Genomic DNA, 16,337 nt, shown 5'->3' on the forward strand with positions numbered 1-16,337 from the left:
CCATGCACACTGCCTACCCAGTTTTGGTCTCTGCAACCCAAAGAACTGATATCAGACTCAACTTTTTTAAAAAAAGGGTATTAACTGAACAATGGCTTGAGTAAGGAAAAAAATGCACATCTGAACTCACACTTCATTTGGCATTTCATTGCTATGGATAGTAACTTAAAACTTTTCCAGGTTAAGGCTGATTTGGTATCAGTGTTTTTTTGTCCCCCCCCCCCCTTAGACAATTGGGTCCCACTCAGTTTGCCCAGCTGCTGACATCTTTAGAAATCTGACTTTCACCATCGGGCTTCTAAATCCTTCTTCCATAATGATTCTAATTGTTGGAAGGAAGGTACTAACGCCTTAGACATTGTGGCAGGCACATATCATCATTTAATTCTTACAGGACTGAACTTGGTGAGGTTTTGTGACTCAGCCTTGGTCACAAGTTACAAACCAATCACGCCTGCCTCTCAGTCCTGGGTTGGTTGCCCAGCCACTTGGCTTCTGAGCTTTGCCAGTGGCTCTGCCTACAAATGACAGGAAGCATACTGTAGGAGGCTTTAAACAATGCCATGTTGTGGGAGCTCTGTACCCATTATCAGTTGATCTGTACAATTGCTCCATGAGGTGTCATGGACATTTTTATCATGACTTGTCAGCATCCCTTATTCTCTTTCTCAGCTTTGCTCCCCCTTTTCAAGGAACTGCACCTGCCTCATTCCAATGAATTGGATCTAGAGTCATGGCAATAGATCTTGCCAGGCACCAAAAAAAAAGGGAGGGAAGCTTCCAGTCCTCCCAGCTCAGTAGGTGGTTTCCTGGTAACAGAAGAGGCACCTGCTCCCTGTGGCCTGATTCTGCTGTGTGACTGGAAATTATACCTTTTTTTTTTTTCCAGCCCTTCCTATAATTCTATAAACTGTAAAAAACCAAACAGAACAAAACAACCCTTCTAGGGATAGAATGGACTTCCCGGGTGGCTCAGTGGTAAAGAATCCACCTGCAAAGCAGGAGGAGACAGCGTTTGATCTCTGGGTCAGGAAGATCCCCTGGAGGAGAGCATGGCAACCCACTCCAGTATCCTTGCTTGGAGAATTCCGTGGACAAAGGAGCCTGGTGGGCTACAGTCCATAGGGTTGCAACTGAAGCAACTTAGCACGCAGCACTTGCAGGGCAAGAATAGAATTTTTTTCCTTGACAGATAGACTTACACAGCAACATAATTATTTCTTTGGATTCGACACCCTCTGATACCTCAAGGAAGCAGGGGATAATTGGGTTATAGTTCTTTCAAATTAAGCTCAAGTAGAAAGACTGGACTGAGCTTTAAAAAATTCCTCTCTGGTAATTTATGAAATCTGGTGGCATTGAAAGAGTCAGAACAATGGTCTTTGAGTCTCCAAAATCACCTCCCCACATTTTCTCTCCTATGCACATCCCATTTTGCTATCTCTGGTCATCTCATAACTTCAGTTAGAGCCACTTTGCAAGACTAGTCTTCCTTGCCAAAACCCTAGTCCAAATACAAATGGAAAAACAAGAGAAAAAATAAAAAAGAAATGTACAAGGGTGTAGTCTACTAGTGCAATTAGCATTAACAATATCTCCCTTTGACATTAGAAGAAATGGTGCTTTGTGTTTTTCCTTTGGGTTATGATTCTATTTTTAAAAACCTGTTTGATATATGATTTTTGAAGTTAGATGGGCTCTGAAGTTACTCAACTCTCAGAGACTTGAGTCCAGGGGAAAATGTAGAATGCCCTTTTCTGATGAGGTCACCCTGGCAGTCCAAGGCTGAGTCTCCAAAGCCTCAGTGAAATTGGAAACTGGAAGTGTTATTTGTCATTTGTCCAAACCTCCAGAGTCACTTCTCAACATGTATTTACCAGCTCCTGTTTGCCCTACTCTGTCCATCACCATTTCATCCCAGAAGCCCCAGCTGTACAGCATTTTGCAGCTTACAAAATGCTTTGCAAACATTTTCATGTGACACTTACCACAGAACTATGAAGCTGGCTAAGAAGGTAGCACCAGCCTCACTTTGAAGGTGAGGAAGCTGAAGCACAGAGAGTTTAAGGGGCTTGCTCAAGGTGACACAGAGCAGCAGGTCTTGAACCAAGGTTTTTTTTCTTTGGCTGTGCTGGGTCTTACCTGTGGCATGTGGGACCTTCGATCTTCCCTGTGCCCTGCAGGATCTTTAGCTGCAGCATTTGAACTCTTAGCTGTGGCACGTGGGATCTAATTCCCTGACCAGGGATTGAACCCAGGTGCCCTGCATTGAGAGTGCAAAGTCTTAGCCACTGGACCACTAGGGAAGTCCCTTGAACCAAGCTTTCTAACTTAAAAGCCAGTGTGTTTTTCAAGGCTCTGTGGCTCTTTAACATTTTAACTTTGTATGGTCTTACTGCATTGCCAGTGATGGCCCCATTTTCTCCCTATGACACTAGGGTCGTCATTCAGATAACCCCTGGGCATCTTGTAAACTGGCAAGGCTTTCGACTGAGTTGCTTGGCCTCTGGCTACAGATCACACCATTTGCCAAGTTAACAGCACGTATTGGTAGCTGTCAGCTTCCATGGCTCCTCCTTTCCTTGGGTGAGCACCCACTGGATTCTGGGAAGACAGAGATGGAGAGCTTCAGGCAGAGAATTCTCTGCGACCACTGGATGTCAGTACTGATCTACACCAGATGGCAGAACCTCTTCCCAAGCCCGGCAGAGCCACCAGCACTGGGATTTAAAATGGAACAGGAGAGGCATGTTGATCAAAAGCTAAGTGTCCTGTGACTTCATATTTTAATTAAACAGTTGGGTCTCTGCAGCCCCATCTCTGAAGGCTGCTGTTCTTGGATTCCCCCTCTAAGTTGTTTGGCTTAGCTGTTCTGGACCTGATCTAGCAGGAGAGAGAGCAACTGAGATTCCAAGCAAAGCTGAGGACATCTCTGTTGGCTGGTTAATTTCCTTTCCCAGGATGGTACAACTTCAGATGTAGCAAAAATATCACCAAGCAAAGAGTTTCAGTTCAGTTCAGTTCAGTTCAGTTCAGTTCAGTTCAGTCGTTCAGTCGTGTCCGACTCCTTGCGACCCCATGAATAGCAGCACGCCAGGCCTCCTTGTCCATCACCAACTCCCGGAGTTCACTCAGACTCACATCCATCGAATCAGTGATGCCATCCAGCCATCTCATCCTCTGTTGTCCCCTTCTCCTCCTGCCCCCAATCCCTCGCAGCATCAAAGTGTTTTCCAATGAGTCAACTCTTCGCATGAGGTGGCCAAAGTACTGGAGTTTCAGCTTTAGCATCATTCCTTCCAAAGAAATCCCAGGGCTGATCTCCTTGGTGGCTGCCTTTGAGATGGAGAAATCGGAAGCCTTGGAGACCTCTGAGATTCTTTAAATTAAAATTATGGCAACGTGTAGTCTGAATAAAATGGAAGAAAAAAATGTTACAAAGCAGTCACAAAATGTAAAAGGAGGGGAAGGTAGCATCATGTTCATCTCACTACTCCCAGACCTTCCAAAACAAACTTCCTCTCTGGAGGGAGTTCTGACCTTCCTTATTTGGCCACGGCCTCCTGCCACCTTTGTTTTTTTTGCTATTTCTCATCACACCTACACATACCCACACACATTCATGGAAGTCTCCACGTATTTGCCTGTGGTTTTGCCCATCTGCGATTCTCCCACTCTCCTCCAGATTCTCCTCTTAAAAAAAAGAAAAAACAGCTTTATTGAGACACAATTCACATACCGCACAATCCACCAAAAGTGTAAGATAAAATCGTTTTTAGTGTACTCACAGGTATGTGCAATGTTTCACAGTTAATTTTAGAACATTTTCATCACCTTAAAAAGAACCCGATAAGCTTTAGCCATCACTTCCCCAGTCCCCTCAGCCCCAGGCTACCAGCCCTAGACAACCCATAATCTATTTCCTTTCTGAATAGATTTCCCTGTTCCAGACATTTCATATAAATGGAATGGTACACGTGGTCTTTTGTGACTGGCTTCTTTCACTTAGCATAATGTTCCCAAGGTTTCTGGGTATCGTAGCGTGTGTCAGAACTTCATTCCTTTCTATGGCCAAATAGAAATATTCTCATTCTCCCTATCTTTCAAAGTTCAGCTGGATCTTCGTCTCCTCCAGGAAGGCTCTGTAGTTCCTCGGGCCCTTCTAGACCTCTCCCTGGGATATTTTCAGTGTAGTATGGAACTGTCCCTGTGTCCTTTCTTCTCTTGTCAGATGGGGTCCCAGGCCAGTTCCCTGGGAAGCAGGCTCTTGCACACAAGAAGTTTACTGGAGATACTCTCATGCCCAGGCTCATGGGGAGTAACCGGTGCAGGAGTGGGCAGAGGGAGAAGATGAACTGCAGCCCTGCAACCTTGGTCTCAGCCAACCTCCAGGAGCGCTAAGATGGGAGCACTTTCAGAACTGGGCAAAGACTGGGCGTTTCCACCCCCTCGTCGAGTCATTGGAGGCAGCTCGTCCTGGAAGAAGGCGTGACCTTGGGCCACTTCTCTCTCTTCAGCCCAGGGCAAGTCCTGGAGAGGGGCTCAGCGGAGGGCTGCGGCTAGCAGCGCCTCCAGTGACTCAGGGAAATGAGGCCATCATGGCATCCACTGTGGACCGGAAGCCCCTTGAAATTGGGGGCCACATCATTCTTCCTACTTGCCTCTCCCCTCCCCTAGCACCTGAGTTTTTTTCAAAATCGGGCTCTGAAGTCAGGCAGTAATGGATTCAAATCTCAGCTCTGTAGCATATTATCTGAGGAACCATAGACATGCTCCAATTCCTTTAAGCCTGAGCTTCCTCACCTATGAAATGGGACTAATAACAGTTCCTACCTTACAAAGTTGCTGGGAATACTGAGTTGATATTTAAAAAGCGTTTAACAAAATTGGTACGTGTGTGTGTATATGTGTGTGTGTTAGTTGCTCAGTTGTGTTTGAATCTTGCCAACCCCATGGACTGTAGCCTGCCTGGATCCTCTGTCCATGGGATTCTCCAGGCAAGAATACTGGAGTGAGGTAGCTATTCCATTCTCCAGGAGAACTTCCTGACTCCAGAAGTTCTCCAGGGATTGAACTCAGGTCTCCTGCACTGTAGGCAGATTCTTTACTGTTTGAGCCACCAGGGAAGCACATACTGGTACATACTAAGCTCTCAATAAGTGTTAGTTACTGTTGTTATTAATGTTATTATTAGCAGATGCTCAAGGCAATCTGATCATCAGCTGACAAAGAAATGGGAGCTGATATATAACCTAAGGGGCAACAAATGAATCAGATGTCAATGTTGAGATGTTAGTATTCTAAGGCAGAAAGTTATTTTTTAAATTAGGAAATATTTCAAACATTCAGAAACGTATAGGGATTTACTGAATGTTCACGTTCCCATCACTGAAAATGATTTGCAGAATTATAGATATATTTGAAGCCTTTTGGGTACCCTTACCCAATATGTCCCTGCCCCCAAGGTAAATCTTACAGATGATGTTTATCATTCTAAGGAATGTCTCAGTGCTGCTGTGTATGTCTGAATCTCTAGAAAAAATATCATGTTTTCTGTATGTTTTAAAACATTTAGGTAAATGACATCATCCCTTCTGCTTTTTTTAACTCTACAGGATGCTTGATGTCACCTGTGGTTTTTGCTGGGACTCTGGCTCATTTATTTTCCCTGCAGTATAAGAATAAAAAGTCTGCTCCCAAAGTATAAGAAGTGGAGGGAAAGAGACCCTTTCTGAGTGGGCTGCTGGGTCCCAACTTCTTTCCAGCCACCCTCATCTTCTGGGGGAGGTAGTGTAGCCTAGAGGTTAAAGCCACTGGAGCTGGATTCTGTAGGTTTGAATCCCAAGTCTACAATCTGGGGAACCTTGGGTAAGCTCCTTAACCTCTCTGTGCCTTGTTGCCTCATTTGTAACACGAGAACAATAACACCTCATGCCTACTTTAGAGGACTCCTTGGGAATACTTCACGAAGAAGCTTGAGGTGCGGTTCCAGCAGGGTCAGCTAGGACTCCTCTACTTGGGTTGTTTCTAAGCAGATGGCATGAAACGTAGCTCCACGAAGCATCATCCCAGACACTATGGCCTGATTCCTTCTCTGTAGGGGAGGGCAGCTTTACAGACCTGGATTTTCCACATTTGGGAAAGCTGGGATGCTGACATGGAAAGCTGACTATCGGATTTGTGGTTCCATACCCTGCTGGTGGCTCCTGGCCCAGTTGTGTAGAAAGGGATCCCAACTCCCATCTGTCACTGCCTTTGAACTGTCCAGCTCCCTCGAGGCCAGTCTTAGTATAGCTCCCATTGCACAGATGAGCAGATGGGCTCAGGGATGTAAACTGACCTGCGATTAATAAGTGAGCTGTGCTGTGCTCAGCCACTTCAGTCGGGTCTGACTTTTTGTGACCCCATGGTCCGTAGCCCGCCAGGCTCTTCTGTCCATGGGATATTCCTGGCAAGAATACTGGAGTGGGTTGCCATTTCCTTCTCAAGAGGATCTTCCTGACCCAGGGATGGAACCCATGTCCCCATTGTTGCAGGTGGATTCTTTACCTGCTGAGCCATTGGAAGCCCAACCTCCCAGAGACCGGAATCCGTCTCCTTATTCCAAATCCTGTGACCTACAGCTGTCTAGTTGGCCTCCCCAAATTCTATCAGTGATTTTCAGCCTTTTGTTTTCTTGCTTGAGAACAGGGCAGGACTGGAGGCTGCAGAGGGAAGAGAAGCAGTTTTCAGGACCACTCACCCCATGGGAGGCATGACCTGCTGCTGGCCTTGCAGGATCAACAATCACACGGCAGAAAGCCATGTTAGAACCAGAGGCTGTTTTGTGAATTTTTCTATCTTTCCTCAATTACTTTAGCTGAGTCATCAAAATGTATTTTCCAAAAGGCTGAACAGCCAGCAGGGTGGGTGTGAGGGGAATCAGTGGGTGGGTGATGAGCATGGAGGCAGACGGTGGCCAGGCAGCTCAACTTGCATTCATCCAAATGCACAAGTTTTGCCTTGCCTCACCTTGAAATGCAGTTTCCATGGCGGAAAATTTGTCAAGGTAGACAAATTCTCTCCTTTCTGAAATGTCTTATGACTATTCTTACATGCAGTTATTTATTTTAAAATAGTTCACAGTGGCAGAGCTCACTGCCATTAATCAGTTTCAATTTCCATTAAAAAACCAATTTTGGAAGGTGATGGTGCCTGCTATTTCATCTTCTTCAGGACTTAAACTTTATGTTTTTCTATTTAAAAAGGAAGCAGTTTGTGTGTATGTTTTAAGAAACTAAGGGCCTGGACTCTTTGGGGGTGGGTTAGCACTAGGAACTTAGGCAAGAAAATTGATAGTAAAGAGGTTTCAACTCCCATGATAACTTTGACCAATTTGTATTGGGTGACTGGAGTGTTGAGTTGAGAAGGATTCTAGGACTGTGTACAGCATCAGTGGACAAGAGCTGTGGTTGATTAGTGATGTCTGTCATGAAGGGAGAGCCCAGAGAGAACCCTGCAAACACTCATTTGTAAATAGAGTAAGCTTCGTAGTTTTCTCCTAAGACAAACCTTTATTTCTTTGTAGCACTTGATGGTTTGGAAAGCATTTTCACGTGCTTTGTATTCATTGAACCACTCCATCATCTGTGTGAACTAAGTAGGGTTAATCTGTTTTCATATTAATTCATTTATCCATTAATATTATTGGCAATTACTGTACTAGGCTGTGGTAGATTATGTATAAGGAGGATGACCACCAATGTCTTCCCTTCCAGTTCATGAATGCTGTCCCTCAACAAGAAGTAGAATCGAATTTCCTTCTAGCATCTGGCCTGCTTTGACTGATGTGCTTGACTAATAAGATGCAGCTGAAATGATATTCAGGGACTTCTAAGGATAGGTCTTCAGAGCCTCTTTCAGCCTATGTCTTGTTTGCTTTTGATTACACTTCTGGGACTAGAGAGAGGGTCCCAGCTGAGCCCAATCTTCCAGCCATCCCACTGCAGCACCAGTGATATGGGAAGCCATTTTGGACTCTCCAGCCCAGCTAGTGGCCAGCTGAATGTCACTGAGTCACCCCAGTGGAGACTGTGTATAACAGAAGAATCACCAAGATGACTCCTGTATAAATTCCTGATTCACAAAAGCATGATGTGAAACGAGTGTTATTTTAAGTGAGTAAGTTTTGGGATAGTTACGTAGCAGTACGTAACTGGGACATTGACACAAGGCTTCCAGAGATGAGTAAGACCCAGTTTCAATCCATAAGCGCAGTCTCTTGGGAGAGATGGGCCCATCAACACACAAATCATAATTTGGTGAAACCAAACATGTACAAGATCACTCTATTTCAAAGGAGGCTATTTTGACCCTGCCCACGTTTCATGGTAAAACTAAAGTGAGGAACTGAGGACAGTTCTTGAATTTTTCTAGATCCCATATGTCTTCTTGGGGCTTCTCTGGTGGCTCAGATGTAAAGAATCTGCCTGCAATGCCAGAGACCCGAGTTCGATCCCTGGGTTGAGAAGATCCCCTGAAGAAGGGAATGGCTACCCACTCCAGTATTCTTGCCTGCAGAATCCCCATGGACAGAGGAGCCTTGTGGGCTACAGTCCTGGGGTCACAAAAAGTTGGATACAACTGAGCAACTAGACACACATATGTCTTAGTGTGAGGCAAAGGCGGAGTCCTTCTGCCTTGAGTCAGTCAGATGGAAGTGGACCATTGTCCACCTGGTTCTCTGTGTGTGTGTGGCTGTGTGAAAGAGGATCTTTTGGGTCACAGGATCAGAGATGCACTCAGGTTGTTCCAGATTACAACGGAAACTGAAGTGCTCCACCTCCTCAAGCAGCCATGCCTCAGGAAGACTCCTCTCCCTCCAACATCATTCCCCTCCTCTCAGCAAATCGTTCCACTGCTCATGCTCATATTTAGTAACAATTTTCTGCAGCTCTCAGTGCCCCAGGAGAGAGTCTGGTTGGTTTAGCGTCTGCTCTAGGACAGAGCTTTGGCTCCTCGTCAGTCATAAATCCTGCCTTTGGGGCTGTGTCCAACTCCTGGTGAACTAGGCGCAAAGCATGGTAGACCCTCCACGGGCATCTTGGAAGAGGTTTATGAGAAAGCAGACCCCTGAGCTGCCCCCACAAGGGGAAGAGTCTTTGGCAGGCATGATTATGACTGCTGGAGTTAAGGCTGAACTGTGCAACTGATCACCCCTTGCAAATTACAGGCTGTGGCTCTGAACCCAGAATTCCCGGTTTCCCACCAATTGGCCAAACCCAGTGGAAGTGGACCAGGTGCATCCAGGGGAAGCCACTTTTGAGAATAAATTCCCTTGGGAAACTCCGAGGGCAGCTTAAATCTCAAGAAAGCGACTCATTAGGAGCTCGGGAAGCTGTTTAATTGCCCTATCCAGCCAAGATGCAGTGCTGCCTGGCCAGCTTGCTGAAAAGTAATGAATTCACTAGAAGTCCCAGCTCCCTCCCTGCCTGCCCAGGTTCCCTCCTGCTTCCTCTTCATCCTCTCACCCCAGGCACTGTGGCCCCCTGCTGCCCAGAGACCCTTGAGTGGTGCTCTGTAACCTGTCTGTCCCTGGGGCAATCAGATTCTCAGAAAGAATATACAGAACCAGGCAAAGGGATGTTTTGCTAAACTGTTAATGTCATCACTTGAAAGTTATGTTAACAAAGGTAGAAGGAGTAAATCACAGAGAAATACTACTCATCTCTCCTTAGAAAAGTATGACAGTTCAAAACATCCATCCAGTCTTGGAAAAGCTGTGATTTTCGGTTGCCATGGCAACACCCGCCTCCTCTCTGGAGCTACCCTGGAGCAGGCTAGTTACAGGCTGGAGGATAGTGCAGTGGGGGCAGAGAACCACTGGAAAGGGAGCTGGGAGGTTGTGTTCTAGTTCCAACTCCGCTGGGGACCAGTCCCTCTGAGCTTCCCAAAGAGGAGTGCTGCATTATAGATCTCAAAAGTCTTTTCCAGCAGGAACATTCCACAGTAGTTATCTATCCATTTATATCGATCTATGTTTACTGCCTCGCACCGCTTCCGGGATTTTCGTTCCCCGACCAGGGACTGAAGGCACGCCAAGTGAAAGTGCCAAGTCCTAACCCTTGGACTGCCAAGGAATTCCCCCATCCACGGTAATTATCTGAAGTCAAGGGACCTTAGACCTTTTTAAGGGGATCTAGCGGGCTGCCGTCTATGGGGTCGGACACGACTGAAGCGACTCAGCAGCAGCAGCAGCAGCAGCGTGTGAAACTGCTTGGTACTAGGAGACTTTCTCCCACAGGATGGGTTAAGGTGGGAGGCGGAGCCTCCAGTTCCCTGAGGAAGGCCAAGCCCAGCAGAGGGCGTCTCTTCGTTCTTGTCCACTAGGGGGCAGCACTTAACTGTGCTGGCCAGTGGCTCTCTCCCCTGGAACCTGGAATCTCGAGTGACCCAAAGAGGCAGAGGCTGTTCCGGCTGGTAGCCGCTGTTGCTGGTGTAATGACTGTGACCAGGAGTGTCCCCTGGTGCCAAGAGTGATGTCTTAATCAAGCTTTTCTTGTGGCATGACCGTGACTGTGTTCTCTGTTAACTTGGTCTTGCCTCTTTTTCTGCTTCTTGTTTAATTTTCTAAGCAATGGCTTCCCAGGTGGTGCTAGTGGTAGGCTTTCATCCCTGGGTCAGGAAGATCCCCTGGAGGAGAAAAATGGCAACCCGCTCCAGTATTCTTGCCTGGAGAAATACCATGGACAAAGGAGCCTGGCAGCTACGATCCACAGGGCTGCAGAGTCAGACACGACTGAGAGACTTAGCACAATACTTTCAGTAAGGATTTGGTATTTTCTCTTAGGTTGGCCAGGGTTGATTTCTCTCTCTCTCTTTCTGTCAGTTTAGTGGCAGCTTGGGGTTTCACATGTCAGGTGACTCTTAGCCGATTCTTCCTATATCACCACCATCTCACATCCACTTGACTTGACTTTAATCATCTCTGTTACTGGAATATCTTACAGTATTAGTTTTCTGTGGCTAATGTATTAACAACAAAGTACCCAAAACTTAAACAATGTGAAATGTATCTTAGAGTTCTTAGGTCAGATGTCTTATACAGGTCTCACTGGGCCAAAATCGAGGTGTCAGCCAGGCTGCTCTTCATTCTGGAGGGTCTGGGGGAGAATCCATTTCCTTTATCTTTTCTGGCTTCTAGAAGTTGCTCATGTTCCTTGACGCATGGCCCCCTCTTCATCCACCTGCAAAGCCAGCAGTAGCTGGTTATGTCTTTCTCCCGTTGAATCACTCACTGTTCTTTCTGCCTCCTTCTACATTTAAGGACCCTTGTGATCACTTTGGTCCCATCCATATAATCCAGGATAATCTTCCAATTTTCAGGTTAGCAGATTACCAACTTTAATTCCATTTGAAGCCTAATTCCCCTTTGTCATGATAGGTAACATATTTCCAGGTTCCAGGGATTAAGTCAGGAACATTTGGTGGGGGGTGTGTGTGTGTGTATCATATTCTGCATGGGCTTAACGGGTGGCTCAGTGGTAAAGAATCTGCCTGCTAATGGAGGAGATGCAGGAGACACGGGTTTGATCCCCGAGTAGGGATGATCCCCCCCTGGAGAAAGAAGTGGCAACCCACTCCAGCATTCTTGCCTGGGAAACCCCACGGACAGAGGAGCCTGGCGGGCTACAGTCCATGGGGTCGCAAAGAATAGGATATGACTTAGCGATTGAGCATACACATGTCATATTTTGCCTTCTGTACTCACCTTCTCGCTGCAGTCAGGATTTCTCATCCTGAAAAACCATTTCTTTGGTCCTGCTACCTGTGTGCATGTGCTACCCAGCTCTCCTGGATTCCATGCTAAGCTCCTTGGAGGAGGGTCTACTCTTGCTGTTTCCCATTCTTTTTTACCCACTCTTTTTTTACAAAAAAAAAAAACTCAGATATGATTCACATAGCATAACAGTCACTCTTTTAAAGTGTACAATTTAGTGGTTTTAGTGTGTTCACTATGGTGTGAAGCCATCAGCACTATCTAATTCTAGAACACTATCATTACCCTAAAAAGAAACCCTATACCCATCAGTAGTCACTCCCAATTCCTCCCTTCCTCAGTCTCTGGCAACCACTAAACTTCTGTCTCTGGATACACCTATTCTAGCCTGGACAGTTCATATAAATGTAATCACAGAATACGTGGCCATTTGTATCTGGCTCATTTCACCAAATTCCCTGGTAGCTCAGGTGGTAAAGAATCCACTTGCCATGCAGGAGACCCCCGTTCGACTCCTTGGTTTGGAAGATCCCCTGGAGAAGTGAATGATAACCCAATCCAGTATTCTTGCCTGGAGAATTCCATGGACAGAGGAGCCTGGCAGGCTACAGTCCATGGGGTTGCAAAGAGTTGGACACGACTGAGTGACTTTCACTTCATAGTGTTTCCAACTGTCATTCATTCTTACATATCTCCCAACCTGGCTTCCATGAACCTTCCCCATGCTTCATTTGCTGAGCTCCCTGTAATATCCACTCAGTTCAGTTTAGTTCAGTTCAGTCGCTCAGTCGTGTCTGACTCTTCGCGACCCCATGAATCGCAGCACGCCAGGCCTCCCTGTCCATCACCAACTCCCGGAATTCACTCAAACTCACGTCCATCGAGTCGGTAACGCCATCAAGCCATCTCATCCTCTATCATCCCCTTCTCCTCCTACCCCCAATCCCTCCCAGCATCAGAGTCTTTTCCAATGAGTCAACTCTGCATCAGGTGGCCAAAGTACTGGAGTTTCAGCTTTAGCATCATTCCTTCCAAAGAACACCCAGGACTGATCTCCTTCAGAATGGACTGGTTGGATCTCCTTGCAGTCCAAGGGACTCTCAAGAGTCTTCTCCAACACCACAGTTCAAAAGCATCAATTCTTCAGTGCTTAGCTTTCTTTACAGTCCAACTCTCACATCCATACATGACCACAGGAAAAACCATAGCCTTGACTAGATGGACCTTTGTTGGCAACATAATGTCTCTGCCTTTGAATATGCTATCTAGGTTGGTCATAACTTTTCTTCCAAGGAGTAAGCGTCTTTTAATTTCATGGCTACAATCACCATCCACTCAGTTGCTTCCAAATTTCATGGCCTTTCATGGCCTCAGTCAGTCACTGGTAGCACTCTCCCTCTTGGAACACTCCATCCTTGGCTTCCACCATGACACCCCTTCCTGGTTCTCCTTCCATCTTACATCCTTGCTTCTCCTCTGGCCTTAGTCTCTCCCCTGGCCTTCTGAAAGGAACTGCCCCTCAATGGTCAGCCTGGGTTCTCTGCTGTTTCCTGTATCCCAGAGGTTCTAACACCCCAGGCTAGGACCTTAGATTGTAGATAACATTTTGTGTATGCATCTGTAGCTTTCATCTGCTTTTCAAATGGGTCCATGAATAGTAAAGTGTTAAAAGCCACAGCTATATAATCTTTCTGCCTTTGAGAAGAGAGGTTGCCAAGAAACTCTGGGTTGCAAGTAACAGAAACCCAACTTAAGCCAAGTTGGACAAAGAGAGAATTTAGAGACTTACAAGCCTGGAGTAGCCCAAAGAACTCAAGGGAGCACAGCATAAGTTTCACTTTGTGGATGTGGGTGAACTGGAATCAGGAGCATGCTGCTGTCAGAATTCTTTATTTTTCAACTCTGCTTGGCTTATTCTCTCCTTAATATTAGCTTTTTCACACAACACAGAGGCTGGTACCTGGCAGCCCTCAATTTCTTCCCCCTCTGGGACTAAAAAACCAGGCCCTTCTCCTCCAACTGCAACTTAAAAGTCTCAAGGCAGGGCTCTGAGCACCCTGTGTTGGGTCATATCCTCATCACTGGAGCAGTCATGTGGCCAAGCGAGTTGTGTGCTAGGATTGTGTTATGTATCCTCGTATATTGTGGGGCAGGGCTCAGTGGTCCTGCCAGATGCTTCTAATGGGCATGAAGGGGGAGCAGCTCTTAGAAGAGGTGTGTGTTCATGTGCTGGACAGTGAGAAACAACAGATGTCTCCTTCAGGAGCCTGCCAGCCACTGTTGCCATGACTACCACCATGTGGCTAACTCCCAGTTATCCAGATGTCTCCTGAGGCCTACCCGGTGGTCCACTGGCATCCCCAAACTGAGCATCTCTGGGGTTTCCAGTCTTGTCAATGGCACCACTCTCAGCAAGTCTCCCAAGCTTCTCCCAGTTTCTTGCCCCATTGAATGGCTGTCCCCACTCCTGCCTAGGAAGTGGTGCAGGCCCACCTATCTTTGCACTTCAACATCGTTTCCAGCCCTTGTTCTCAACCCCAAGGCTCCTGCCTAGGGAAGACCCTCAGTGCCCGGGCCTCAATCCACCCTGCTGAACTCTTAGTGAGACTCCCTGCCTCAAGGCAGATTCAGCCACCATCCATGGAGCTTCTACTCCATGCCAGAAATGTGCTCAGCATCACTTAAAAAAAAATCCTCATAACAATTCCATGAGTAAGATAGTGTTATCACTGATTTATAGGTTAGGAAAGTGAGCTTTAGTAAATTAAGGGCTTGCTGAAAGAGGCAGGGGTGGTGGAGGAGAAGAATCGCAAGGAGAGATAAGAAAGCCTTCCTCAGCAATCAATGCAAAGAAATAGAGGAAAACAATAGAACAGAGATCTCTTCAAGAAAATTAGAGATACCAAGGGAACATTTCATGCAAAGATGGGCTCAATAAAGGACAGAAATGGTAGGGACCTAATAGAAGCAGAAGATATTAAGAAGAGGTGGCAAGAATACACAGAAGAATTGTACAAAGAAGATCTTCACGACCCAGATAATCACGATGGTGTGATCACTCACCTAGAACCAGACATCCTGGAATGTGAAGTCAAGTGGGCCTTAGGAAGCATCACTACGAACAAAGCCAGCGGAGGTGATGGAATTCCAGCTGAGCTATTTCAAATCCTGAAAGATGATGCTGTGAAAGTGCTGCACTCAATATGCCAGCAAATTTGGAAAACTCAGCAGTGGCCACAGGACTGGAAAAGGTCAGTTTTCATCCCAATCCCAAAGAAAGGCAATACCAAAGAATGCTCAAACTATCACACAATTGCACTCATCTCACATGGTAGTAAAGTAATGCTTAAAATTCTCCAAGTCAGGCTTCAGCAATACATGAACCGTGAACTTCCAGTTGTTCAAGCTGGTTTTAAAAAAGGCAGAGGAACCAGAGATCAAATTGCCAACATCCAATGGCTCATCAGAAAAGCAAGAGCGTTTCAGAAAAACATCTATTTCTGCTTTATTGACTATGCCAAAGCCTTTGACTCTGTGAATCACAATGCTGCTGCTGCTGCTAAGTCGCTTCAGTCGTGTCCGACTCTGTGCGACCCCATAGATGGCAGCCCACCAGGATCCGCCGTCCCTGGGATTCTCCAGGCAAGGACACTGGAGTGGGTTGCCATTTCCTTCTCCAGTGCAGGAAAGTGAAAAGTGAAAGAAGTCACTCAGTCGTGTCCAACTCTTTGCAACCCCACAGACTGCAGCCTACCAGGCTCCTCCATCCATGGGATTTTCCAGGCAAGAGTACTGGAGTGGGGTGCCATTGCCTTCTCCGTGAATCACAATAAACTGTGGAAAATTCTGAAAGAGATGGGTATACTAGACCACCTGACCTGCCTCTTGAGAAACCTGTATGCAGATCAGGAAGCAACAGTTAGAACTGGACATGGAACAACAGACTGGTTCCAAATAGGAAAAGGAGTACGTCAAGGCTGTACATTGTCACCCTGCTTATTTAACTTATATTCAGAGTACATCATGAGAAACGCTGGGCTGGAGGAAGCACAAGCTGGAATCAAGACTGCCAGGAGAAATATCAATAACCTCAGATATGCAGATGACACCACCCTTATGGCAGAAAGTGAAGAGGAACTAAAGAGCCTCTTGATGAAAGTGAAAGAGGAGAGTGAAAAAGTTATCTTAAAGCTCAACATTCAGAAGACTAAGATCATGGCATCCGCTCCCATCACTTCATGGCAGATAGATGGGGAAACAGTGGAAACAGTGGCTGACTTTATTTTTCTGGGCTCCAAAATCATTGCAGATGGTGACTGCAGCCATGAAATTAAAAGACGCTTACTCCTTGGAAGAAAAGTTATGACCAATCTAATAGCATATTCAAAAGCAGAGACATTACTTTGCCAACAAATGTCCGTCTAGTCAAGGCTATGGTTTTTCCTGTGGTCATGTATGGATGTGAGGATTGGACTGTGAAGAAAGCTGAGTGCCAAAGAATTGATGCTTTTGAAGTGTGGTGTTGGAGAAGACTCTTGAGAGTCCCTTGGACTGCAAGGAGATGCAACCATTCTAAAGG

Source organism: Oryx dammah, unplaced genomic scaffold (assembly GCF_014754425.2).
Source record: "Oryx dammah isolate SB20612 unplaced genomic scaffold, SCBI_Odam_1.1 HiC_scaffold_14, whole genome shotgun sequence".
Taxonomy (NCBI): Eukaryota; Metazoa; Chordata; class Mammalia; order Artiodactyla; family Bovidae; genus Oryx; species Oryx dammah.